Source organism: Microcaecilia unicolor, chromosome 1 (genome assembly GCF_901765095.1).
Source record: "Microcaecilia unicolor chromosome 1, aMicUni1.1, whole genome shotgun sequence".
NCBI lineage: Eukaryota > Metazoa > Chordata > Amphibia > Gymnophiona > Siphonopidae > Microcaecilia > Microcaecilia unicolor.
In genome coordinates, this window is record NC_044031.1 from 672,513,219 (window position 1) to 672,540,438 (window position 27,220).

Below are 27,220 nucleotides of genomic sequence, written 5' to 3' on the forward strand. Positions count from 1 at the left end.
GCATAATTGAAAGGCACGCCCAAGTTTTCCTGAGGACGTCCTCGCAGGACGTCCCGGCGAAGAGGCGGGGAAACCCGTATTATCAAAACAAGATGGGCATCCATCTTTCGTTTCGATAATACGGTCGGGGACGCCCAAATCGCGAAATTTAGGTCGACCTTAGAGATGGTCGTCCCCGATTTTCGGCGATAATGGAAACTGAGGACACCCATCTCAGAAACGACCAAATGCAAGCCATTTGCTCATGGGAGGAGCCAGCATTCATAGTGCACTGGTCCCCCTGACATGCCAGTTGGATTCATACAGGCAATGTACTGACAATAATGAATCTCTTTTAATGTTAGCTTCTGCCTATCATACCTAAGAGAAACAAAAGTGTGTTTTGATCAATATGAAAGAAGAATGTCATTCTGTTACATGTGGTACAATAATTTTATTTCACCAACTCAATATAGAAACGGAAGAGGATCCCATCCCCTATTCATGGCTGATTAAACTACAAGTTTCATGCTTTTCAGTCTAAAGTAATGGGTCTCAACTCAGTCATCAGGTTTTCAGGATACCCCCAATGAATATGTAAGAGATAAGCTTGCATGCCATGGATTTCATGCATAATTATTGTGGACTTCAGAAATTGCTCCCAGGTGCATAGCTCCCTTACCTTGTGTGCTGAGCCCCCCAACACCCCCCCCAAAAACAAACCCACTCCCCACAACTGTACACCACTACCATAGCCCTAAGGGGTGAAGGGGGGGGAACTACATGTGGGTACAGTGGGTTTGTGGTGGGTTTTGAAGGGCTCATATTTACCACCACAAGTGTAACAGGTGGGGGGGGGGGATGGGCCTGGGTCCGCCTGCCTGAAGTGCACTGCAGTAACCACTAAAACTGCTCCAGGAAACTACATACTGCTGTCATGGTGCTGGGTATGACATTTGAAGCTAGCAAAAAATATTTAAAAGTTTTTTTTTTAGGGTGGGAGGGGGTTGGTGACCACTGGGGGAGTAAGGGGAGGTCATCCCCGATTGTCTCCGGTGGTCATCTGCTCAGTTTGGGCACCTTTTTGAGGCTTGGTCATAAGAAACAATGGACCAAGTAAAGTCGCCCAAGTGCTCATCAGGGACGCCCTTCTTTTTTTCATTATCGGTCAAGGACGCCCATGTGTTAGGCACGCCCCAGTCCCGCCTTCACTATGCTTCCAACACGTCCCCGTGAACTTTGGTTGTCCCCACGACAGAAAGCAGTTGAGGACGCCCAAAATCTGCTTTTGATTATGCCGATTTGGGCGACCCTTGATCTATAATTTCACATTTCTTTTTTTATTATTTGTTAAAGCCAATTATTCATATTTGTTTTCAACCAAATAATATTTTGTATTACTAATATTCAGCCGAATAGTAAAATATGCTATTCAGTACAGCTCTAATTGCATTATAACCAAATCATGGGCTTCTCTGGGTTTTGATATTCTTATGTCTATTGATAACACGAAAGCCAGGAATCCACAAAAAACCTAGGTGATGATATACTACTTCATATAGCAAGCAATCTAAACTGAGATACTGAAGTATGCATTTCTTTTTCAGGTATTGTTTTTCAACAAATAACTTTCTGACCAGGTGTAAAGCAGCTTTCAATATAATATGCAGACAGGTAATTTTTTTGAATGTTTATTGCTGATAAATCTCTTTTGGGACAAAACTAGAATACATTTGTCACTCAGAACAAGAATTATAGGCAGGATTAGAATGCTGTAGTGAGAGAGCCTCCAGTAATTGTTGACTCATAATGCAATTTCAACTATGATAGTAACATAGTAACGTGGAGGAGCATAATTGAACGTTGCCGGCCAAATAGATCACCGGTGATCTATGTTGGCGGCGGCGCTACAGCTGGCCGGAACCGTATTATCGAAAAAGATGGCCGGCCATCTTTTTTTTCGATAATACGGTTTAGCCTGGCCAAATGCCTTGGAGTTCGCCAGGTTTGTTTTTCAGCGATAATGGAAAAAAAATGCCGGCCATCTCCAACCCGGCGAAATCCAAGGCATTTGGTCGTGGGAGGAGCCAGCATTTGTAGCACACTGGTCCCCCTCACATGCCAGGACACCAGCTGGGCACCCTAGGAGTCAGTGCAGTGGACTTCAGAGAAACCTCCCACATGCATAACTCCCTTACTTTGGGTGCTGAGCCCCCCAACCCCCCCCCCCCAACCCACTACCCACAAATGTACAACACTACCAAAGCTCTTAGGGGTGAAGGGGGCAACTACATGTTGGTACAGTGGGTTTTGGAGGGCTTCCATTACCAGCACAAGTGTTACAGGTAGGGGGGGATGGGCCTGGGTCCGCCTGCCTTAAGTGCACTGCGGTACCCACTAAAAGTGCTCCAGGGACCTGCATACACGCAGGCCTCTAGGACTTGTTGCTGCTATATAACCTTGGCACACCAGTTGACACCTGAAGACTAATCTCTTTGAAAAAGTCCTGTATTTGAATAAGCACGTTTACTCACAGTTAACTGCAGATCAGAGGTTGTGCCCCACTGGCAAAGAGTCTCCCTGGTACTGAGATTAGCAGTAGGTCAGAGCTGGCAGAATGGTGTACAATGCCCTCTTTCATCCACATTCAAAGTAATAACATTCTCAACGTGAGTGACACATGAAAGAGATCTAAAACTGGCGTACAAAAATGGCCACTACCTCATGGACTACCGGAAACAAAACAGGGCACACTCTGACCCAGTTAGCAGGGGGGAAAAGCACCATGGGAGTAGAGCCCACTACCCTACACCCACCACAATGCATTGCTGATGTGACTCTGCAGGGCACCTAACAGAAAAGGTGTCACACTCACTCGAGAGCCACATCGCAACCAGGGAAAGGCTGTCAGAGGATACAACACATTCTGCTGTCATGGAGGTGGGTACGGCATTTGAGGCTGGCATACAGGCTGGCAAAAAAGGTTTTTAGTTTTATTTTTTTAGAATGGGAGGGGGTTGGTGACCACTGGGGGAGTATGAGGAGGTCATCCCCCATTCCCTCCAGTGGTCATCTGATCATTTGGGGCACCTTTTTGAGGCTTGGTCGTGAACATAAAAGGACCAAGTAAACCCGGCGATATACTATGCTTATCGCCGATCACTTTCGAAAATGAGCTGGATAGTAACATAGTAGATGACGGCAAAAAAAGACCTGCATGGTCCATCCAGTCTGCCCAACAAGACAACTCATATATGCCACTTTTTGTGTATACCTTACCTTGATTTGTACCTGTCTTTTTCAGGGCACAGGCCGTATAAGTCTGCCCAGCACTATCCCCGTCCCCCCAACCACCAGCCCCGCCTCCCACCACCTGCTCTGGCACAGACCGTATAAGTCTGCCCAGCACTATCCCCGCCTCTCACTACCGGCTCTTGCCACCTAATCTCGGCTAAGCTCCTGAGGATCCATTTCTTCTGAACACTTTTTTTTCCTGATACTTTTTATATTGAATTATTTGAGATTTATATGCTGCCTTCCTTCAAGAAGGACCCAGAGCACTGTCTAATATTGCAGCAATAGCCATAAGAACCAACCTTTCAAAATCATTGGGGAGCTAAACTCAAATTATCCCTCCATGGGCATAGGAGCCAGCTCTGTGGGTGCTTGAGCACCTCTAATATTGAGAAAATTTCTTATATGTGTCCAGGGTGGGGCTATTTCCACTAGGCTTAGCAGCCCCAATAATTTTGAAAAGTTGGCTCCGCTGTCCATGGGCACACTAAATTGAGTTTTCTCCAAGGACAAACCGGCCAGTTGTATTTTCACAGCTGGGTGACATCATCCGATGGATCCCGGTGCTGACGCTGACTAGCAAGATGAATGTTGAAATTACTAGCTGCAGTCTTCATTTTTTCACTGAGCAGAGAGGACACATCATTGTGTTCTCCTCTGTGTGTTTTTTCTCTGCTTTAACAGTGCCTTCTCTTGTGGGTATTTTTGTCCCTTTCACAATTATTATATTTTATTCTGTTACCTTCATAATTTTTAAATTATTTTTAGCTCTTCCTTTTTCTCAAGTTGATAGGCCAGAGCACCAACCTCTATGTGAACACTGACCTTTTTTACAGTTCACTATCAGAACAAAATTACAGGAATCAGTAGTAGTAATAATAATAATATTAATAACCTGCAGTACTCATGACCAGTGGTGTGCTGGTAAATGTTTAACAACAGGCTCTCTCCCCGGTCCCCCTCTGCGCCCCCCCCCCCCAAATTGCAGAGCTGGCTATGGCCGGGGAGAGAGCCTGGGGGGGGGGGGCGGTGGCAATGCATTACTCCAGGGGGAAAAAAATTAAATGACCCCAGGTTCCAATCTAATTCATGTTTAATGTGCGATAAAATGCTATAAATAAGTAAATAAATATAAACTTTTAATGTTGAGCACCTGATTCTCAAAGTGAACATATTCCAAACACTATAATGAAAATAAAATGATTTTTTTCTACCTTTGTTGTCTGGTGACTGTTTTTCTGATCATGCTGGCCCAGTATCCGATTCTGCTGCTATCTGTCCTCTTTACTCCATTTCCAGGGCGTCCTTTCCATTTATTTATTTCCTTTCCTCCTTCTTCATTTCTGGTCCTCGGCTTCTGCCTATTTTCTTCATCCATGTGCAGTTTTTCTCCTCTCTTCCTTTTCCCTCATTTCATCTCCTTCACCTCTCTTCCCTCCCCTCTATGTCCAGCAATTTCTCTTCTCTCCCTGAGCCCTGCCCTCCCATCCATGCCCATCTGTCCCCTGCCCCCTCCATTCATTCCTATCCAGCAATTCACCTCTCTCCCTGAGCCCTGCCCTCCCATCCATGCCCATCTGTCCCCTGCCCCCTCCATTCATTCCTATCCAGCAATTCACCTCTCTCCCTGAGCCCTGCCCTCCCATCCATGCTCCTCTGTCCCCTGCCCCCTCCATTCATCCCTATCCAGCAATTCCCCTCTCTCCCTGAGCCCTGCCCTGCAATCCATATCCATCCATGCCCATCTGTCCCCTGCCCCCTCCATTCATCCCTATCCAGCAATTCCCCTCTCTCCCTGAGCCCTGCCCTCCCATTAATGCTCCTCTGTCCCCTGCCCCCTCCATTCATCCCTATCCAGCAATTCCCCTCTCTCCCTGAGCCCTGCCATGTCCAGATGGTCCTCTCTCCCTTGCCCTCCCGCTCCCATGTCCAACTGCCTGCCCGCCCTGGTGCCCTCTTCTCCCCCCAAGGATCCTTTTTCTTTTATTTTAAATTTACTGGCTCCATCCAAGTCTGACCGCATGGGCAGCAGCGTCACTGAAAGCGCTCCCCTCCCGAGTCCTGACGTCTCTAGCAGAAGCTTCCTGATTCGTTCATTCTCAGTGTCCCGCCCTCGAGGGCGGGACTCGGGAGGGGAGAGCTTTCAGTGACGCTGCTGCCCATGCGGTCGGACTCGGACGGAGCAGGTAAATTTAAAATAAAAGAAAAAGGATCCTAGGGGGGAGAAGAGGGCGCCAGGGCGGGCAGATAAGTGGCGGGCCGGCCCTGCGCGAACCGGCAGCGGGGGAGAGTCAGTGCTGGCAGGGTCGGTGAGGGACCGAATCTGGAGGGAGGGAGAGCCGGCTTGCGCTTTTCATCAACCGGCTCGCAAGTCCGAGCAAAATTTAACAACCGGCTCTTGCGAGCCGGCTCCAGCACACCACTGCTCATGACCATAAATAACCAAATGGTGACCCATTATCTAATATTACCAGTGTACACCTCAAGGAAGGCTTGTTTGAATAAGTATGTCTTCAAATGCTTCCTAAAAGAGGCTAATGATACAGTTTGCCTTAACTGTTATGGTAAAGTATTCCAGAATAACAGAGGAAATCTGAGAATGATTTTTCTGTAGGTGGACTTGTTGGATAGATGGAACATCTAGTAAATATTGATCTTGCAACTTCAAATGATGAGTCAGATGATAAATTCTTAAAGTGACAAAAAGATACATGTATTTAGGACTAGATTCTATATATCTCACCTAAAAATTCAGCGCCAAAATGAAATTTGCCTTAGTGCATTCTATAATTTAGGTGTACTTTATAGAATAAGCCTAAATTTCTGCACAATTTATAGAATACGCCGAGCGCCGGTCTAAATTTAATCCTGGGCAGTTATGCCAAGTAAAACCTGGTATAAATGCTGATGCCTAAATTAGGTGTGGACTCAGGACCGCCGAGAGGGGGGTGCAGGGGGGAAAAAATTCCCCGGGCCCAGGCCTCCAAGGGGGGCCTGGCGCTGGGATCTCTCTCCTCCTACTCCCAGGCCTCTGGCGCTGCAGTCCCTGGTCTCCACCTGCCTGCCCCTCAGCTCCGACGGCGGCCCCTTTCTGTCTGCCACCGGGCCCCCTGCATTTGGAAAAGGGAGAGTCTCTAGTTGGCAGCGCAGCGCCTTGTGTCTTTTTGAGAGCGGCAGATCGCCTCGGGCCTTCCCTCATTGTGTCTCGCCTTCATCTGATGTAACTTCCTGTTTCTGCAAGGGCGAGGCACAGTGAGGGATGGTCTCTCCATAAGCTCCTGGTCTCATTTGGTGCAGGTCATATTCTGGGCCTCCCGGTTTAGTTGAGCTCTGGGGTGGGTGGCTAAGTGGTGCCGCCTTTAGGGGGTACACCTGGTCTCCACAGGTCCCTCCCCCACCCTTCTGCCTTCCAAGCAGTGGTTATCCAGCTACAAAAAAAAAAATGAACCCAGAGCCAGATGGTTTAGCCCTGCTGACTTGGACTTTCGCCTGGGAGAGATACTGGTGACCCTAGTATCAGGGCTATGGAAGGAGAAGATGGATGTCTACCTGTGCTTTTACAGGGCTGCTGTCGGTGCTCTGGGTGAGTCTACTCTTTGTTGTGGGTATGTGCTTCTTCCCGAGGTTTTGCGTTTGACGGTGGTTGCTGCAGGAGTGTATACCCACTGTTGCTGCTGTGGCTGTGGTGTGTGGCGGAAATTCCTTTCTTAGATGTTGAAGCAGGCTCACAGCTGAGTACTGCAACGCTGCTTATGCGAGCCTTGCTCCTTTTTGTTTCTGCCATGCGAGGTCTTTTGCAACTGCCTAATGGGCTTTGGCGGCCATTATAGGGCATGCAAGCAAGGCATAGCAGCACAGGATACTACTTTTCCTGAGGCAGATATTCCAGCACTCCTCAGGGGAGTTACACTGGGGGAAATCCGATTGTGTTAGCGCCGAGCACTCCTGTACTAGAGTGATTAGATTTTGCGTATGGCTCCTACATTAGTCTCCGGGACCCTGGACGCCATGAGTTGCTTGCTTCCAGCGCTTCCAGGGTTAGCTTGTTCAGTACCTGCTCTCGGGCCATGTATTGGGACCATGCAGTCTTTACTTTCTGCATAGTACTTCGCCTCACGGGGTATGGAGGACAGTGATTGCACGCTGCCTGTGGCAGGTAGGTGACACTACGGCAGTGTCACGTGCATCCCTTTTCATTCCTGTGGAAGGTCACCACCCATTTTAAGGGCTGTGGCTGTGTCTGCAATTGGTTTGGCAGTTGTGGCAGGACCAGTTGGAGCTTGCCACTTGCGAGATTTTTTTTCTGAGATTTCTGGTCCAGAAATCTGTTTTCTCCGGGGACCTATTGATTGGTGTCCTGGTGGAGATCCGATGGTGTTTTTCAGAGTTCCCTGACTGCAGTGTTCATTACTGCAATGTGCAGAGAAGAATCCAATCTGTCCCTCTCTATCTGGATTTCACTTTACTCAATGGGATATGGAAGCTCATGATGTATTATAAGGTATATGGTTTTCTGTGAACGATTCCATATGATTTGTACTTGAAAGAATGGTGTAGTCCATAGGAGCTGACTCTGTGGGTGCTGTGAGTGCTTAAGCACCCTCAATATTGAGAAAATTCCTTGTATGTGTCCAGGGAGGGGTTATTTCCATTAGGCTTAGCACCCCCAATAATTTTGAAAAGTTGGCTCCTATGGTGTAGTCGCTAAGAGGATAATTTTATAACATGACACTTATGAGACGTGTATATGTATGTTATACCAGTCTTCTGCTGGAGGAGTGGCCTAGTGGTTAGAGTGGTGGACTTTGGTCCTGGGGAACTGAGGAACTGAGTTCAATTCCCACTTCAGGCACAGGCAGCTCCTTGTGACTCTGGGCAAGTCACTTAACCCTCCATTGCCCCATGTAAGCCGCATTGAGCCTGCCATGAGTGGGAAAGCGCGGGGTACAAATGTAACAAAAAAAAAAAAAAAAGTATGTGTGCCTGCTCTTGTATACATGTATTTTAAAACAGCATGTAAGGGCTACCCCCTCCTCAGTTCTCCCTCCAAGGAGACCATCTGCGCAGTACAGATAACTATATGCATTTACAGGCTGTATGTGCTTAAGCTTACATATAATGTAATCTGGGCAGTTTTATAAATGGTTGTTTCTGCACTTATAAGACTTTTACTCATGGAATGTCCTTTAAATTTTCCTCTACATGTGCGATGCTACTTTGCTTTGGTAATTGCTGAATCAGTACAATATGTGCCAAAGAGCTGTCTAGTAATTCAGAAATGCATCAGGTGAGCACCACATCCTGCTCTCAGCTGTTGAAATGTCTCTAACAGAACGTAAGAACATACTGGGAAAGACCGAAGAGCCATCAAGCCTGGCATCCTGTTTCCAGCAGTGACTAACCCAGGTCACAGGTACCCGGCAAGATCCCAAACCAGTACTATACATTTTATGCTGCTTATCCTAGAAGTAAGCAGTGGATTTTCCCAAGTCCATCTTAATAATGGCTTGTGGACTTTTTCTTTTAGGAAGTTATCCTTTTTTAAACCCCGCTAAGCTGATGGCTTGGCAGTGCCTCTATACAGGCCCCTGTTTCAGTAGGTCCAGTTTGGTCTTAAGGGCTGGTTACCAGCAGTTGGTGACAACATGTTGGGATGCCACTCTACGCCTGTTGGTGCAAGCGGCTCTTCCCTTGGCATTTTCCACAGCAGCTCAGTACCCTGACGCTGGGTTGCCCTTTACCAGCCTTTGGGCAAATAGTGACTCTTGCAGAGTGGCTTTGAGGTAGCATCATGGTTTCCTGTTTGCAATAACCAGCTAAGAGTGAAGGTCAAAATCCACGGGTAACGTGCAGATGGGCTGCCCTGGGACTTCTCTGGCACTGGGATTCCTTGTTCATGGCATTGGATAGCTATGGTTTATTAGAGTGGTTTCAGATTTGCAGAATGGCTTGCTGGTGTCGATCAACAGCTGGAAGTGAACACTGGGATTCACAGGTTGTAGGTTCATAACCACTGCAGCTTGATCTCAATACTGCACTATGGTTCACACAGCCAGATTTTGTTGTACCAGATATCTAGGCGGTCAGCCACCCTAGTTTGGTCCCATGTGCAGCCCTGTCAGCCTTTCTGGGGCTTAGCCTCACCAGCCTATTCTTGCCACTCTCAACATGCAGTGAGCTCTGACTTAAAACCCTCTTCAGCTGTCCACTGCCTAGGTCGCCTTTTACAAGCTTCAATTAAAAAAAAATTACTTTCTAGTTTTCAATTGATAGTACGGCTGCAACTGTGCATGCTGTCCAGAAGGAGTCAGATTCAAGCTCCACTGCTACCATGGCCTTCCATGCCATTTGAGGAAGGGATATCGAGTATCTCCTTGGGCTCTGGAGTAGCAATACACCTCTCCCTATGCTGGAAGAATGGCTCCATATTACCTCAGTAGGGTTGCATGTTGGAGGTCTCCCATTCCACTGCAGATTTTCGCTTGGACTCGCTATTCAGGCTCCAGTTCATCTCTCAAGCAGTTCTATCTGCCAGGCAGAATATATTCTTGGTGCCATGGTGGAGGCTGTCCCCTATAGCTGGGGAGGAGCAGACTGGGAGACTGGACATCCAAATGGCAGATGATGTTTTATGTGAGCAAGTACAAAGTGATGCATATGGGAAAGAAGAACCCAAACTATAGCTACGTGATGCAAGGTTCCACGTTAGGAGTCACCGACCAGGAAAAGGATCTAGGAGTCATCATTGACGATACTTTGAAACCCTGTGTTCAGTGTGCTGCGGCAGCAAAGAAAGCAAATAGAATGTTAGGTATTATTAGGAAAGGAATGGAAAATAAAAATGAAGATGTTATAATGCCTTTGTTTTGCTCCATGGTGCGACTGCACCTTGAATACTGTGTGTAATTCTGGTCACTGCATCTCAAAAAAGGTATAGTGGAATTAGAAAAGGTACAGAGAAGGGCGACGAAAATGATAAAGGGGTGGGATGACTTCCCTATGAGGAAAGGCTGAAATGGCTTGGGTTCTTCAGCTTGGAGAAAAGGTAGTTGAGGGGAGATATGATAGAGGTCTATAAAATACTGAGTGGAGTGCAATGGGTAGATGTGAATCACTTGTTTACTCTTTCCAAAATTACTAGGACTAGGGGGCACACAATGAAGCTACAAAGTAGTAAATTTAAAATGAATCAGAGAAAATATTTCTTCACTCAACGTGTAATTAAACTCTGGAATTCGTTGCCAGAGAATGTGGTAAAAGCAGTTAGCTTAGCGGGGTTTAAAAAAGGTTTGGATTGCTTAGGCATTGGACTGCTATGGTTTTCTATTAGGAATCCATAAGCCATTATTAACATGGACTTGGGGAAAATCAATTGTTTATTTCTAGGATAAGCAGCATAAAATGTATTGTACTGTTTGGGATCTTGCCATGTACTTGTGAGCAGGGGTGTAGCTAGGTGGGGCCACGGGGGCATGAGCCCCCACAGATTAAGCCCTGGCCCCCTCTACGCTGGACCCCCCTCCTGCTGCTGACCCTCCCCTGTCGCCGCCACCGCTAGGTACCTTTGCTGGTGGGGGTCCCCGACCCCCGCTAGCCAAAGTCTTCTTCAGTGCCAGTCGACTCCGGCGCCTTCGCTGATGATCTGTTTCTGACTTGCCTGCACGTCCTGAATGTAGCCCCGTGCAGGACATGCACACAGGAGTTAGGAGTCAGAAACAGATCATGAGCGAAGGTGCCGGAGTCGACCGGAGCTGAAGAAGACTTTGGCTGGCGGGGGTTGGGGGTCCCCCTCCCGCTGAGGTCTGACTATGCCCCTGCTTGTGACCTGGATTGGCCACTGTTGGAAAGAGGATACTGGGCTTGATGGACCTTCGGTCTTTCCCAGTATGGCAACACTTATGTACTTTTGTACTTATGCTTCCTTGGTATTTCCATGGAAGGAGATTTCTTCCACCTACCCATGAAGTTCAGTAGGGTTGTCCTTTCCTTTGGTCCCATTGCAATCAATTGCAGTTTCAATACCACAGGGGGAATTTCTTCCCTTCCTGCAGTTCATGGAATCGTGTTGTTTTATTTCCAATTTACAATACCAAAGGAATTTTTTGTGATTGCATTCTGTGGAAGCTTTTATCCATATGTTGTGATTGGCTGATTTGAGACTCTTTTATGAAAGTAGTTTGCATGTATCATCTTCTGTAGCTACCCTTTTTTGGTCCTCAGGTTTAATATTTAATTTCACCAAGAATCAATTGTTTCCAACATAAGTCTTGGAGTATCATGGAGTAATTCTTGACACGGCCTTGAGAGAGCCATTTTTTCTGGGGGCTAATCAGCAGGCATCACACCCCAGTTTGGGGCGGCCTTTCCTGCCTAGTCCTCAAGTCTGGTCATGTGTTCACACTCTGAGTTACATGACATCTATCTTGGATGATCTTCCTGGTGCCAGGTTCTGCATCAGACCCTTTCGAGGTTCCTTGTTGATCTCTATCTCTCTTGGACCCTCTAGGTCACCTCAGCTATAGTTGATTGTTCCAGTTCCATTTTCCTTGGACTTCTCAGACATTCTGTCTCTGTTGTCAAATAAATCATGGCAGCTGCCACACCGGGTCGGTTTGGTGCAGCAGATTTCAGTTTATTCCAGGAGTCCAGCAGTCCACATTTTCCTGAATGGTCAGTTGTGGACTCAATTCTGGCATATTTGGTGAGTTCCTGGTTTGTCTAGATTCAGGCATCTCCTGAATTGATGTCTTTGGCAGTCATGACCTGGCATTTCCTAGGTTTGCAACACTGGAAAACTGGTCCACCATAGCACAGTAGTTGGTTCAGCCCACTGTTTTGGGTGAGCTGGGGTTCGGGGCGGACTTAGTGTATTTGATACAAGCCCCTGATGACACAAAACACAGTGTCTTCTTGGGAACAGGTCTGCAAGTTCCTTACGTTTGGTTCACCCTCGCCTTTGTCTTGTCGATTTCAGGTATATCGTTCTGGGCACCCTAGTTTAGTCACAGCTTTGAGTCTCAGCCCAAGCAGGGGTTTGGAATCCTGGGCTTAGGCCTGTCGAGATTTCACGGATTCCTCTACTAGGGTGCAGGTACCCTTTCATCTCTCCTGCCCCTTGAATTTACAGCTCATGGGATGTTCTGCTATGTACGTCTCCGCTATTGAACAGTGTTCAATGAGCTTCATTGGTTGAATCACTGTTTACTGACTTGCTGGGAACCTCGGCAAATGCTGCAGCTTCCACAGCCATACTATCTCGTTGGCTCAAGGAGGCTTCTGCGTCCACAATGTTCTAGTGGGTAAGCTGTTTTGCCGAGTTCCAGGCATTTTTGGGCAAAGTGGTGCCAGCTTTCAGTGCGTAAACCTATTTGTTTTTTTCCTGGGGGAACTAGGTAGTACAGCAACTTGGTATTTCTTTCTTGCTTTGTACAAGTCTTTAGATTACGGAACTTCAACAAACTCCCACAAGCTGGACAAGTCCCAGCCTAGATTACACATATGCACATGCCTGTCCAGCTAGGTCCTATTTCAGGAAGGAAAAAGGCCTCAAAGAGCTCTTGGATAGATATATCTAAAAGAGCTAACCAGATCAGCTTGATCCTCTCTTCATCATTGGCCAAAAAACCTTCCGGACCTCTGCTGCACTGCTTTATTCTTTTTTAATTTATTTTCTATTCAAACATTTATGTGGAAATTTCTCTCTTATTGACTTCAATGTTCAATGTTCTCCCGTGCTTGTATTCACTTTCAGTGCATCCAGGCTACTCAATCACCCAGGCAGGCTGCAATTTAGAGGTTTAAAAATAAGGTAGCAAAGAGCGAACACTTATCTTTTAATATCAGTGTTCCTGATTGTCAGCACTAGAAACTCTTGTGTTGTATCCTGCTGTCTTCACCCCTCTGCCCCCAAGCTTGACATCTGGACTCAGAATTTAGTAATCTGAGTCCAGATGTCATCTGATAGTCTAGTTACTTCTTCCCCTCTTCTGGAGTTTTCCATTTTAAATTCTCAAGGAGCATTTCATCAGTATAGTTCGCATTGTCATATGCACTTCTCACCCTTGCCACCTCCGTTCTTTCCTGCTGCCTGTTTCCTGATGGCAACCTGAAGACATCTTTCAAATCAAACTAGTTCTTCTTTGTAGATAAGGATATCCATCTGGATGGAGGGAGATGATTTCCTATGCACACAGATGGCTGGACAAACAAACAGACATTCTCCCCAAAAGGTGATATTGCTTGAGAGAAACACCTCTAAAAACAGTATTAAACATGTCAGGATTTAACATACTTCCCTGCACTGAGGAGTTATAGCTGATCCCTTCCTTTAAACGAGATTTCAGTAGAAATATGCTAATTTTACCAGACATTTTTACTCTCATTTTAGCATAACTTTTCTTGAGTGCTGAAAACCTCATCAAAGGGAGTAGTAGAGTAGCTTAATGAGTAGACAGTGGGCTGGGAACCAAGTTCAATTCCTACTGCAGCTCCTTGTAACCATGGACAAGTCACCCAATACACCTTTGTGTCACAGTTGTGCCCATGTTTCATGCTGTGTCACCTCGCTTCCCTGGTGGTTAGACCTGGTGGCTGCTATGGACTAACTGCTTGCTGTTTCCCATGTTCCAGAAGATATTCCGGTCCGGATCTTCCAGCCTTCCAGATCGTTTTGGGAGTTTTTTGGAACTAAGCAGTACCCGTACCTGGTGAACTCCCTTGTATGTTGCCTTTATTAATCACCTGGAGAGCTTTCTAGTTTGCCTTGCAACAGAGGTCATCTGATGAGTTTCTCGTCGGTGAGTGTAGTTGCAGTGCTACCTTGTTACTCTTATCCTGTCTTTGACCCTATCTGGTTTCTGGAGGATTCTACTGCTGGCTGGCTGCCTGCCTTTGACCCTGTCTGGTTCCTGGAATATTCTTCTGCTTGCTGCCTGTCTGGGACCCTGGTTTGGTTTCTGGAGCGTTCTGCTGTTTGCTGGCCGGCTGCTGAACCCTGCAGTTCTGACTTCCTCCTCGATCTCTTAGTCCTGCCAGCCGCCCACACCTGGGGGCTCAACCCCTGGGGAACGGCGGTCAAGCGCAGGTGACATTTGGCTGATTCCTGTCCTGCTTTGCTCCAGCTTGCGTTGCCTCGGCTGCAGTTTCCGTCTGGTAGTTCCAGTCCTGGGTTTGCCGGTACGTCTGTTCTGCCTTGTCTTGTGTTTGGGTGATTCTCCTGCCGCTGCCTCTCCTCGGCAGTGGTCCAAGGGCTCACTAACCCAGTGGATCCGCGAGAGTCCTGACACTTTGCTCCAGGTACAAAATGTATTATGAGCCTTCCAGGGACAGAGAAAACACCTGCAATAATATGTGGCCAGCTCTAGGAAAAGGTGAGGTTTTAATGAATTTTGTTAAAGAATACAATTTGTAATACATCCTTGTATGTGAAATTTTTTTTTTAATGAACCCATGACATGAAAAATAGGTCATCCTCAACATTTTGGATCTGCTGCTTTAGTCACCTTTTCCCAGAAAATGTCACATATATCTAAACTAATTTGGTTGTACCACAGAAAAGTAGTATATGAAATGCATTTCCCTTATCCTATTAAGGTGCATTCTGGCCATAACACACATTGAGGGGCATGTTTGATATGATGTCCAAATTTGATTTTGGACATATTGTAAAAAACCTCCAAAAATCCAGTGTCAAACATGGTCATTTTCGAACCAGAAAAATATCTATCTTTTTGTTTTGAAAATCGCCCTATTTTAGACATTTTTGCGCTCAATGCATCTTTCTTTAAGGGCCATTTTCAACCAAAATCATCCAAAGGAAAAACATTACATTGAGGCTCATTACCTGCATCTACCAAAAGTTCATGATGATGACTTCATGGCAGAGCAGTCTGCTGTCATATTTTAATAGTATTTGCATGTGTGTGTTAAATATGCCATATGCATGTGTTCCACAGGTAACAACACTGTGAAAAAGTTGTCATGGAACAAAAAATAAAGGCTGAAGCACATTGTGGAGGCGTGTCCACAGCACCCGCAGCTGGAAATAAAAGTTACACACGGCACATTGTGGAAGCGTGTCCACGTCACATTCATTGTAGCTTTATTTGTTTTCTTGGGCATGGATATAGTATCAGTGCTTAGTGAGTGACTGTTCTACACACTCCCAGGAAACAATCAAGGAGACTTGGGGGAGCCTACAGGGGATGAGGGGAGGTCTTAGGGAGGTTAAGGAGAGTGGGGAAGCTCTTTAGAGGGTAGATCTTCGGGAGGGATATCTTTGAGGGGATCTGTGATGGGAAAGCTCTTTGGGAAGGAGGTCTGTGATAGAGGGAAGCTCTTTCGGGGAGGGGAACCAGGGGCGTACAAAGCCTTTCTCAGGTGCCACTTAGGAGCATTGGGCTGTGGCTTTGTGGCTGATGCTCCTAGGATGATATAATAAAGTTGTTAAATGTGATGGATCAATTAGATAAACTAAAGACTTAAAATACATTTATGCAATCGGTAGCCACAACAGCTTTCAAAGACAATTTATCTATTCATTTCTAAATCAGAAAGTTAGAGAACATTTCTAGAGCATCTGATTTGTGATTATTAAATTTTCCAATTACTCATTATGTTTCTCATCAAAATTTATTTATAATGCATCTTAAAGATACACTGCAATTTCCCCAGTGGGAAAAGTGGTAATTGTTAGTACATATTGAGAGGCATTTTTGATAGGACGTCTCAATGGGGAAAAAAAGTCTATCAGAAAAAGTGCAAAAAACTAACCGGCCGATATTTAAAACTTATTTAATAGGTAAGGAACGGCTCCTGGCCAGTTAAATAGCCTTAAGCCGTCTAAGTGCTAATATTCAGTGCGAGAAGCTGGCTATCTCACTGAATATTACCGTTTAGCAGCTAGTCCATTAGCCAGTTAGCATCAGTATTCATTGGCTGACCAGCTAAGTTTAGTGGCTAGGTAGACCCACGTAAATAGCATAAATAGCAGATCTATCTTTGGTCAGTGTAACTTAGCCAGTCCGGCTATGTTTTTAGTGGCCAAAAAACCCTGAAAATTCAATGCCAATCATCGGATATGGCCCTGGCATTGAATTTTCTGGTTCATTGCCAACCGCGGTAGTTAGCCGTGCTCCCTCCCGCGGTTTCAATATTTTCCAATTTTCGAAAATATTTTAAAAAACATGTAATAAAAGGATGCACTGGAAACGACATAGACATTCTGACATAATCATTTCTGCCAGTTGGAAATACTCTACAGAAAATGTGCAACGGCAGTAGTGGTCGCCACATCGAAAAAACATCAGTGTCAAAAGCAGGACATTTCCTCCATATATAAAACATTCATATATACCTCTGCACGTAGAAGGGCGTCCCTCAGTCAGTTCTCTATGGAGGAGTCTGAGTTCCTGGTCCTCCTGTGCCTCAGGCACAGGAGAGAAATATGTAAAAGACACTACCCCACAATATCTTCATGAGGACATGGAGATCAATCAGGAGCAGCCTGGAAAGGTGAGTGTGAAGCTGTGACCCCAGGATCACATCAGCAGTCATGTGCAAGCATCATATACAGGCAAGGTCAGATACAGTGAATTCTGAAGGAAGACCATCAGGTCCTCTCCCCTCTGGCCATGGCTCACATCTGCAGAACAACTCAGAACATGTCCCCCAGCTCCCATGGGGCCCCCTCCACTAACCATTAAATGCCGAAATGAGGAGCGGAACATTTTTTGGACCCCCCTCCTCCTAGCCTCAGCACGCTGCCCTAAGCCTACATACTGATGGGAATGTTGGCAGCAGCTCACAAAAGTACATGCAACCACCCAAAGACACACCCTGCTTTACCCCACTGCCTATCCCCATGTCCCAGCAACAGTGCACATGCTCCACAGAAAGGGCACCATGCTATACTCTTTCCCCATGTCCACCTCAGCGCACACAGCACCTGTGTTTCTGTATTGCTTACTCAGCCCCCTCCCCAATCTGACTCTTGCCATCTATCAGACTATGTGAGAAGCATTGCACATGTTATAAAAAAAAAAGTCTAGGTATGTAAAGCCAAGAAGCCCCATCACCTGAACCCTGTTTCCCTCAAATTGTGTTATGCAGATGTTTTAGCCCAGATGGCGGTACAGGCGTATGTGATGGGAAGACTCCGGCTTCATCTGGCACATGATGGAGCCCAACATAACACCGACATTGCACCCCTATAACAGTTCTGTCCTGGATCAAGGCCTGAGTATACAGCTACCCTCATTACAGTGTTCCCACTAGAATGTGTGGCAGCCAACCCCAAACTGATGAGATGACATGGAAAGGAAGGGAGGAGGGGGAAGGGATGTTGGACAGCATTCTCCTGTGACCAATAGAAAAGTGGCTAGCATGTCACACACAGCCACCTAGCACATTGCAGCAGCATGGCAGGGTAAATAAAACAGTAACCATCTCTGTACAGCCTTTAGGTGGTCACATCAAGACAGGTTTGCTGTTGACAAAGGCCCCCGTAAAACCTCTGACTGTGTCATGGGACCTCAACACTGTCCTCATGCAGCTGATGAAAGCTCTTTTTGAGCCACTTGATTCCTGTCAACTGAAATACCTGACCTAAAAGGTTTTGTTTATGGTGGCAATCACTTCAGTTTGTAGGGTCAGTCAGCTTCAGGCCCTAGTAGCTGATCCACATTACAGAAAGTTTCATCATAACAGAGTAGTTGTCCACGCACATCCGATGTTCCTTCCTAAGGTGGTATCGGAATTCCATCTTAACCAGTCAAATGGCATCCAACATTTTTCCCAAAGCCTCATGCCCATCCTGGCAAAAGTGCACTGCACACCTTAGACTGCATGTGAGCGTTAGCCTTCTACCTAGAGCAGACTAAAGCCCAACTTTTTGTTTCTTTGTACCCAGAAATAAGCAGTGGACATTCCCAAGTCCATTTTAATAATGGCTTATGGACTTTTCTTTTAGGAAGCTATCCAAACTTTTTTAAAACCCTGCTAAGCTAACTGCTTTTACCACTTTCTCTGGCAACAAATTCCAGATCACATCTACCCATTCCACTTCACTCAGTATTGTATATACCTCTATCTTATCTCCCCTCAGCCGTCTTTTCTCCAAGCTGAAGAGCCCAAGCCATTTCAGCCTTTCCTCATAAGGAAGCTGTCCCATCCCCTTTATCATTTTCGTCACTTTTCTCTGTACCTTTTCTAATTCCACTATATCTTTTTTGAGATGCGGCAATCAGAATTGCACACAGTATTCAAGGTGTGGTCGCACCATGGAACGATACAAAGGCATTATAACATCCTCATTTTTATTTTCCATTCCTTTCCTAATAATACCTAACATTCTATTTGCTTTCTTTGCTGCCGCAGCACACTGAACAGAGGGTTTCAAAGTATCATCAACAATGACTCCTAGATCCTTTCCTGGTCGCTGACTCCCAACGTGGAACTTTGCATCACATAGCTATGGTTCGGGTTCCTCTTTCCCACATGCATCACTTTGCACTTGCTCACATTAAACATCATCTGCCATTTGGATGCCCAGTCTCGTAAGGTCGTCTTGCAATTTTTCACAATCCTCTTGCGATTTAACAACTTTGAATAGCTTTGTGTCTTCGGCAAATTTAATTACCTCACTAGTTATTCCCATATCTAGATCATTTATAAATACGTTATAAAGCAGCGGTCCCAACACAGACCCCTACAGAACCCCACTGTCTACACTTCTCCATTGAGAATACTGACCATTTAACCCTACTCTCTGTTTTCTATCCTTTAACCAGTTTTTAATCCACAATAGAACACTACCTCCTATCCCATCACTTTCCAATTTCCTCTGGAGTCTTTCATGAGGTACTTTGTCAAATATCTTTTGAAAATCCAGATACACGATATCGACCGGCTCACCTTTATCCACATGTTTGTTCACCCCTACAAAGAATTGTAGTAATTGGTGAGGCAAGATTTCCCTTCACTAAATCCATGTTGGCTTTGTCTCATTAATCCATGCTTTTGAATATGCTCTGTAATTTTGTTCTTTATAATTGTTTCTACCATTTTGCCCAGCATCGACGTCAGGCTCACTGGTCTGTAATATTCCAAATCACTTCTGGAACCATTTTTAAAAATCAGCGTTACATTGGCCACCCTCCAGTCTTCTGGTACCATCTTGATTTTAAAGATAAGTTACATATTACTAACTAGTTCTGCAAGTTCATTTTTCAATTCTATCAGTACTCTGGGATGTATACCATCCGGTCTTGGTGATTTGCTACTCTTCAGTTTGTCAAATTGCCCCATTACATCTTCCAGGTTTACAGAGATTTCATTCAGTTTCTCTGACTCGTAAGCATTGAATACCATTTCTGATACTGGTATCTCTCCTACATCTACATCTTCCAGGTTTACAGAGATTTGATTCAGTTTCTCTGACCTGTCAGCATTGAATACCATTTCTAGTACCGGTATCTCTCCGACATCTTTCTCGGTGAAGATCGAAGCAAAAAATTCATTTAATCTCTCCACTATTGCCTTGTCTTCCCCGAGTGCCCCTTTTACTCCTCGGTCATCTAGCGGTCCAACTAATTCTTTTGCTGGCTTCTTGCTTTTAGTATACCTAAAAAAGTTTTTACTATGCATTTTTGCCTCAAATAGTTTGATATTAATCTACCTCAGTTCCCCTGGCATATATGGCAGCAAAGAAGTCTACCCCCCCCCCCCCCACAAAAAAAAAGTCAAGGTACCACCTGCCTTTTTCAATGCTAGGATGTGGTAGCCCCTACCCACAGCCTTAGCAACCCTTGTCAGCATGAGTCCAGATTTATTACCATAAGTATGGAAATGGTATTTCCTATAGAGAAGCATGTGTGTAGTATGCTCATGTATCAAAGAGTTTAGGGCAGCCTGAGCAGTATGAAAACCTTCTTTAGTAGCTGGGGTATGGAGTCGCAAGTAATCCCTCCATAGGCGGTTGGTGGCCCAACTGTTTGGGGAGGCTAAAGGGGGCGGGGTTAGGGGTGGAGCTTAAATCCACAATTGTCTGATAACACACAGAAAAAATAAATAAATAAAAATAAAAGTCACAATACCTTTTATTAAATTTAGATATTAGATATGTATCATATGTCAAATAATAAAGTGGTTGCTCAAAGCATATTCTAAGCACAATCGCTCAATTGCAAAACACTATGCACAACTTTGTGCAAAAACACACTCAGAACCTTACTGTACCATAAATATTACACTGGGCAGAACCTAATACACCAATATACCACCCATATGGAAAATGCAGACCGTCAACAATATGAAACAAGGGATCATATCATCAAAATTCTCATGTAGAGCCACAAAACACCCTAATTCATGTTTAATGTGGGATAAAATGCCATAAATAAGTAAATAAATATAAACTTTTAATGTTGAGCACCTGATTCTTAAAGTGGACATATTCCAAACACTATAATGAAAATAAAATGATCTTTTCTAGCTTTGTTATCTGGTGACTTTTTCTGATCATGCTGGCCCAGTATCCGATTCTGCGCTATCTGTCCTCAGTGCAGGTCAGGAAGTCATCCTTGTTAAATATCTCACTGGCAACCCAGGACACCTCCAGCCAACGCCCCCCCCCCCCCCCCCCCCCCGCTCTCTCAGCAGTAAAGTAAACAAATTAAACCATAAACCAATTTCTACAACTGGTTACACAAGGCTAGAGGGCTTTCACTGCAGCTCCTGCTGTGAGGATAGAGGTAAATCAACAATTTAAACCCCTCAGAGCACAGCAGGGGAGGCTTAGCCTCTCCAAGCTTCTTATACCGGGCACCTATGAATCCCTCCTGGCTTTCTGCAGCCACTTTTGAAGCTGAATAATACCTTGGGCAATTCTTTTGTTCTGGGCACATGTGTATGCAAGAATGTGTCCTCTGAGGTACCGCCTTTGCCACCGGCCAAAACAATGAAGGATCATCCATATGTTGACCATTAAAAGATGGATAATCTTCCCATTTAGTGACCAGGTAGGCTTTGAAATCAGCATTATTATATAAATACGCTGGAAAATGCCAGCTAGAACGCTGACTATAAAAAAGATCAGTCTCCAGATCAATCCAAATCATATTATGATCAGAGACCTCCAATGGCCCAATATGAGCAGACTTCACAGAGGAGAAAAATGTATCAGTCATGATAATAAGGCTCCTTCCCCAAGGAATATAGTAACATCCTACTTACCCCAATACCTAAAGACACTAAGAAATAAAACAAATGATCTTACCAACTACCGACCAGTTGCGTCTATCCCCCTAATAGTAAAATTGATGGAGAGCTTAGTAACAAAACAGCTCATGGAATACTTGGACAAGTTCTCAATACTTCACAATTCACAATCAGGATTCCGCTCCCACCATTGTACTGAGACTGTTCTAGTCACTCTCCTGGCCAAGTTCAAGCAGGAAATAGCCATAGGTAAAAGCATACTCCTCCTCCAATTTGACATGTCGAGTGCATTCGACATGATAAACCACAATATATTACTGAGAATCCTCGACCACTTTGGGATTGCTGGAAAAGTACTTAATTGGATCAAGGGCTTTCTTACCACCAGAACATACCAAGTAAAATCAAACTCAAATATATCGCCTCCATGGAAAGCAAACTGCGGAGTACGTCAAGGATCACCATTATCACCAATACTTTTCAACATGATGATGATCCCACTGGCAAAGTCCTTGTCCAATCGAGGTCTCAACCCATTCATCTATGCAGATGACGTCACGATATACATTCCCTTCAAACAGGACAGAAACAACCAAAGAAATTAATGATGGCCTTAACATCATGGACTCCTGGGCAAACTCATTCCAACTGAAATTAAACACTGAAAAAGCACACTGCTTCATCCTCGCATCACAACACAACAAATACAAACCTGCAACTATAACTACCCCAGGACACACACTCCCTATCTCAGAAAGCTTAAAAATACTCGGTGTCACACTCGATCGGAGCCTCACACTAGAGAACCATGTAAATAAGGTAATAAAGAAAATGTTCCATGCAATGTGGAAACTGAAACGAATAAAACCTTTCTTCCCGAGGGAAACTTTTGAAACCTAATACTATCAATGGTCCTAAGCCATGCAGATTACTGCAACAGAATCTACACGGGATGCAAAGCACAACTCACAAAAAAACTCTAGACCGCCCAAAATACAGCAAAACACAATTCGAAAGCGCCAAGGCCCTACAAGAAAAACTGCACTGACTCCCAATCAAAGAAAGGACCATCTTCAAAATCTGCACCTTGGTACACGTGGAGGAGCATAATCGAACACAAACACCTATCTCCATGGGCGTTTATCTCCGAGAACAGGTCCGTGAAGGGGCGGGCCGAACCGTATTTTTGAAAAAATGGACGTTTTTGAGCTGGTCGTTTGTTTTTTTTTAGCGATAATGGAAACTAAAAACATCCTAATCCGAGCCATTTGGTCGTGGGAGGGGCCAGGATTCGTAGTACAATGGCCCCCCTGATATGCCAGGACACCAACTGGGCACCCTAGGTCAGTGCGGTGGACTTCAGAAAAAGCTCCCACATGCATAGCTCCCTTACCACGGGTGCTGAGCTCCCAACCCCCCTCCCCCAAAACCCACTACCCACAAATGTACAACACTACCATAGCTCTTAGGGGTGAAGGGGGCACCTACTTGTGGGTACAGTGGGTTTTGGAGGCCTCCCATTTACCAGCACAAGTGTTACAGGTGGGGGGGGGGGATGGGTCTGGGGCCACCTGGCTGAAGTGCACTGCGGTACCTACTAAAAGTGCTCCAGGGACCTGCATACACGCAGGCCTCTAGGACTTGTTGCTGCTGTATAACATTGGCACACCAGTTGACACCTGAAGACTACTCTCTCCGAAAATGTCCTTTATTGGAATAACCGCGTTTACTCACAGTTAACTGCAGATCAGAGGTTGTGCCCCACTGGCAATGAGTCTCCCTGGTACTGAGATTAGCAGTAGGTCAGAGCTGGCAGAATGCTGTATAATGCCCTCTTTCAGCCACATTCAAGGTAAGAACTAAGTTGTCTAACGTGGCTAACACAGGAAAGGGAACTAAAACTGGCTTACAAAAATGGCCACTACCGCATGGACTACAACAGGAAACACAACAGGGCACACTCTGACCCAGTAGGCAGGGGGAAAAGCACCATGGGAGAAGAGCCTACCAACTACCAACATCGTGAGACTGTAACACAAGCTAATGAAATCACGGAGCCCAATACCCTACACCCACCACAATGCAATGCTGATGTGACCCTGTAGTGCACCCGAGAGCCACATCTGACCCAGGGAAAGGCTGTGACAGGATCGAACACATTCTGCTGTCATGGAGGTGGGTACGGCATTTGAGGCTGGCATACAGGCTGGAAAAAAAGTTTTTAAAGTGGAGTTTTTTTTTGGTGGGAGGGGGTTAGTGACCACTGGGGGAGTCCGGGGAGGTCATCCCCGATTCCCTCCAGTGGTCATCTGGGCAGTTGGGGCACTTTTTTGGGACTTGTTCGTGAGAAAAAAAGGTCCAAAAAAAGTGACCCAAAATCTCGGTCAAAACGCCTTTTTTTTTTTTTTTCGATTATCAGCTAAAGACGCCCATCTCTCCTCAGTTGATAACCACGCCCCAGTCCCACCTCCGACACGCCCCCATCAACTTTATTCGTTTCCGCGACGGAGTGCAGTTGGAAACGCCCAAAATCGGCTTTCGATTATACCGATTTGGGCGCCTTTGCGAGAAAAATGCCCATCTCCCGATTTGGGTCAAAATATAGGCGTTTTTCTTTTTCGATTATAAGCTGGAAAATCATCTACAGAGTAGTACCAGGTTACATGATAGACCTAATAGATCTACCAACCAGAAACGGAATCAAATCATCAAGATCATACCTAAACCTACATTATCCAATCTGTAAAAGACTAAAATACAAAACAACCTACGCATCCAACTTCTCCTTCATAAGCGCACAACTATGGAACGGACTCCCAAGTACAGTGAGAACAATCCATGACTACCTAAATTTCAGAAAATCACTCAAGACTCACCTATTCAAATATGCCTATCCCAACAATCCAACATAAAATCCCAGCACCCAGCGACACAACATAACTAATGATCGTACTGGACAATTTATAATCTTCACCTCTTTCGACCCCTTGATACTTGATCCAAACCTACCTCATCTGTTCACAACATAACTTTGTATCTGTTACCAACCGAACTAGCAACAGCCTATACGGTACCATGTAAGCCACATTGAGCCTGCAAATAGGTGGGAAAATGTGGGGTATAAATATAACAAATAAATAAAATATAATCCAAATGGGATAGGGTCTTGTGCACCTGGGACAAATGAGTATAATCCCTTTTCCCCGGAGGCAACAAACGTAGGGGATCAACTAACCACAGTGCATGACAATCTATCTATCTATCTAAAATATGCTTAGGCTGGAGTCTGTTGATGACTGGTGCCCATCTGGCTCCTGTGGCTGCGTTACCCTGTGGAAGATGATAGTTTATCTGCAACTGAGCCTGACTGGGTCAGTGGATCCATCAAACAGCTATGATGACTCAATCATCACATGTGGGCTGGAGGAGGTAGCAGTAACAAAACAGCAGTAACAGTAGGAAGCACAAAACAAGTGCTTGGGTTGGACTGGAAGAGGACATCCAAATGCTCTTTTTCTCCGTAAATGTTATGGAAGTCAGCTAGTGTAAGTTGTGAATTGCTAAAAAGATTTTAAAATATGAAACCATATGATTGGTTAGAAATGGATCATGCCTGTGTACAGAGTTAGGATTACAACACATACCCTCTGCCCCTGTGCCTTTTTGTTTTGTTTGGTTATTAATTAAGACTTATGATAACTTGTTATACAGATATATTGCAAGTTTAAAATGACAGTAAGCTGCTGATATTTGTTAATTGGATTGGGATATGTACTTGTCTGGTAATGACACGACACACCCCTAGAAAACTACATAATTTAGCTAGACGTCATGCCTTTACTTATTATCTCTGCAGTTTCATAACACACTACCTCGTGTTTTCATTGCTTAATCTCTATTGTGTGCCAAGCTTCAAACCCTCAAGTTATAGAAGTACAGAATAAGTTAACATAACCATGTAGCCCCAGTTAATAATTAAACTTTACTGAGCTATGGTAGGGCAAGAAAAATCTTTTAAGTTCACGTTAAATCAGCAGATTCAGGAAGCATTCAGCAATAAGGCAAAGTTGCTCACCTGTAATAGAAATTCTTTGAAGAGAGCAATTCACTGGTCATACTGTACCATTCATCATGTGACTGTGCTTTGTGTTGAATGGATGAATTCTTCCAGAACTTTCTGCTGTTTCTGTATTGTATTTCTTTGGCTTCCGGAGCTCTATAGCTCTTCTTTGTTCCATATAATAGTTTTGATTGTGGTAGATTGACTCCAAAGTATTCTGTTAATGGTGACCTCCTGTCTCGAGGGAACAACTTTGCTTTCTTTAAAGGTAATAAATAGAAATAAAAAGAAAAGAAAAGAAGATATACCTTTTTATTGGACTAACTTAATACATTTTTTGATTAGCTTTTGAAGGCAATACCTTCAGATCAGACATGAGCAAATGATGGGCTTAAGTTGAAAATCCAGCACTACTCTAGGCAGGAACCTTGGATGTGTACAGAGGACCACACTGTTATGATGAAGTCCATTATAAAAGGGGCAATTCTATAACTTTGCACCCACATTTACACACCCCTTACATATGTTAATGTATATAGCAATTATCTGCATAAGTGTACACTTACCCGTGAAAGTGCCATTAGGGTGACTTAGTGCTATTCTGTAAGGGCGCACATAAGTGGTATAGTGTGTAAAAGCAAGGGGGCATACAGATGGGTGGAACATGGGAAGGGCTCCCACATATGTGTAACTTGGAGAACACTGTATGTTATGCATGCCTCTGCTGTTTTTAGTATACTATACAATACTGTGAATGTTTTATATACCACTTGCATTCCAATTAGGTTTGCTATATTTAACAGACTAAGGGGCTCATTTTCAAAGCACTTAGACTTACAAAGTTCCATAAGTTACTATCAGGCTCATTTTCGAAAGAGAAGGACGTTCATCTTTCGACATAAATCAGAAGATGGACATCGTCCTCACAGAGAAGTCCAAATCGGTATAATCAAATCCGATTTTGGACATCTCCAACTGCAGTCTGTCGCAAGGACGTCCAAATTTAAAGGGGGCGTGTTGGAGGCGTAGTGAAGGCGGGACTTAGGCGTGCTTAACACTTGGACATCTTTGACCCATAATCGAAAAAAGCGAGGACGTCCCTGACGAACACTTGGACGTTTCACCCGGACATGTTGTTTTTACGAATAAGGCACAAAAAGGTGCCTGAAATGACCAGATGACCACCAGAGGGAATCGGGGATGACCTCCCGTTACTCCCCCAGTGGTCACTAACCCCCTCCCACCCTCAAAAAACATCTTTAAAAATATTTTGTGCCAGCCTCAGATGTCAAACTCAGGTCCATGACAGCCCATGAAGGTCCCTGGAGCAGTTTTAGTGGGTGTAGTGCACTTTTTGGCAGGCAGACCCAGGCCCATACCCCCTACCTGTTATGTTTGTGGAGGAAACAGCGAGCTCTCCAAAACCCACCCCACAAACCCAGTACCCATATATAAGTGCCCTCCTTCACCCATAAGGGCTATGGTGGTGTACAGTTGTGGGTAGTGGATTTTGGGGAGCTCAGCACACAAGGTAAGTGAGCTATGTTCCTGGGAGCATTTTTTGAAGTTCACTGCAGTGCCCCCTAGGGTGCCTGGTTGGTATCCTGGCATGTCAGGGGGACCAGTGCACTACAAATGCTGGCTCCTCCAACATCCAAATTGCTTGCATTT

The 27,220-nt window shown here is 45.0% G+C and overlaps 3 long non-coding RNA genes across 4 annotated transcripts in view; 2 read left to right on the forward strand and 1 right to left on the reverse strand.

Annotated features, from left to right (window-relative positions):
• The window catches only part of LOC115457780, a 30,685-nt gene extending 16,755 nt beyond the window's left edge, over positions 1-13,930 (forward strand). Inside the window, exons 2-3 of the long non-coding RNA XR_003940000.1 lie at positions 1,587-1,653; positions 13,903-13,930. This is a non-coding gene — a long non-coding RNA (uncharacterized LOC115457780). The remainder of the gene's footprint in view (positions 1-1,586; positions 1,654-13,902) is intronic.
• Positions 1-27,220, forward strand: part of LOC115457785 — a 77,406-nt gene that overhangs the window by 17,372 nt on the left and 32,814 nt on the right. Inside the window, exon 1 of one of the 2 annotated variants that reach the window (XR_003940002.1) lies at positions 13,990-14,069. The exons of the other annotated variant lie outside the window; for it this stretch is intronic. This is a non-coding gene — a long non-coding RNA (uncharacterized LOC115457785). Of the gene's footprint in view, positions 1-13,989; positions 14,070-27,220 lie in introns of those variants that run through there. 2 annotated transcript variants of the gene reach the window in all.
• On the reverse strand, positions 3,624-27,053 carry LOC115457790. Its single transcript, XR_003940003.1, has 3 exons — positions 27,042-27,053; positions 18,769-18,776; positions 3,624-3,745 (listed from the first exon to the last, which is right to left on the reverse strand). It is a non-coding gene; the product is annotated as an uncharacterized LOC115457790 (long non-coding RNA).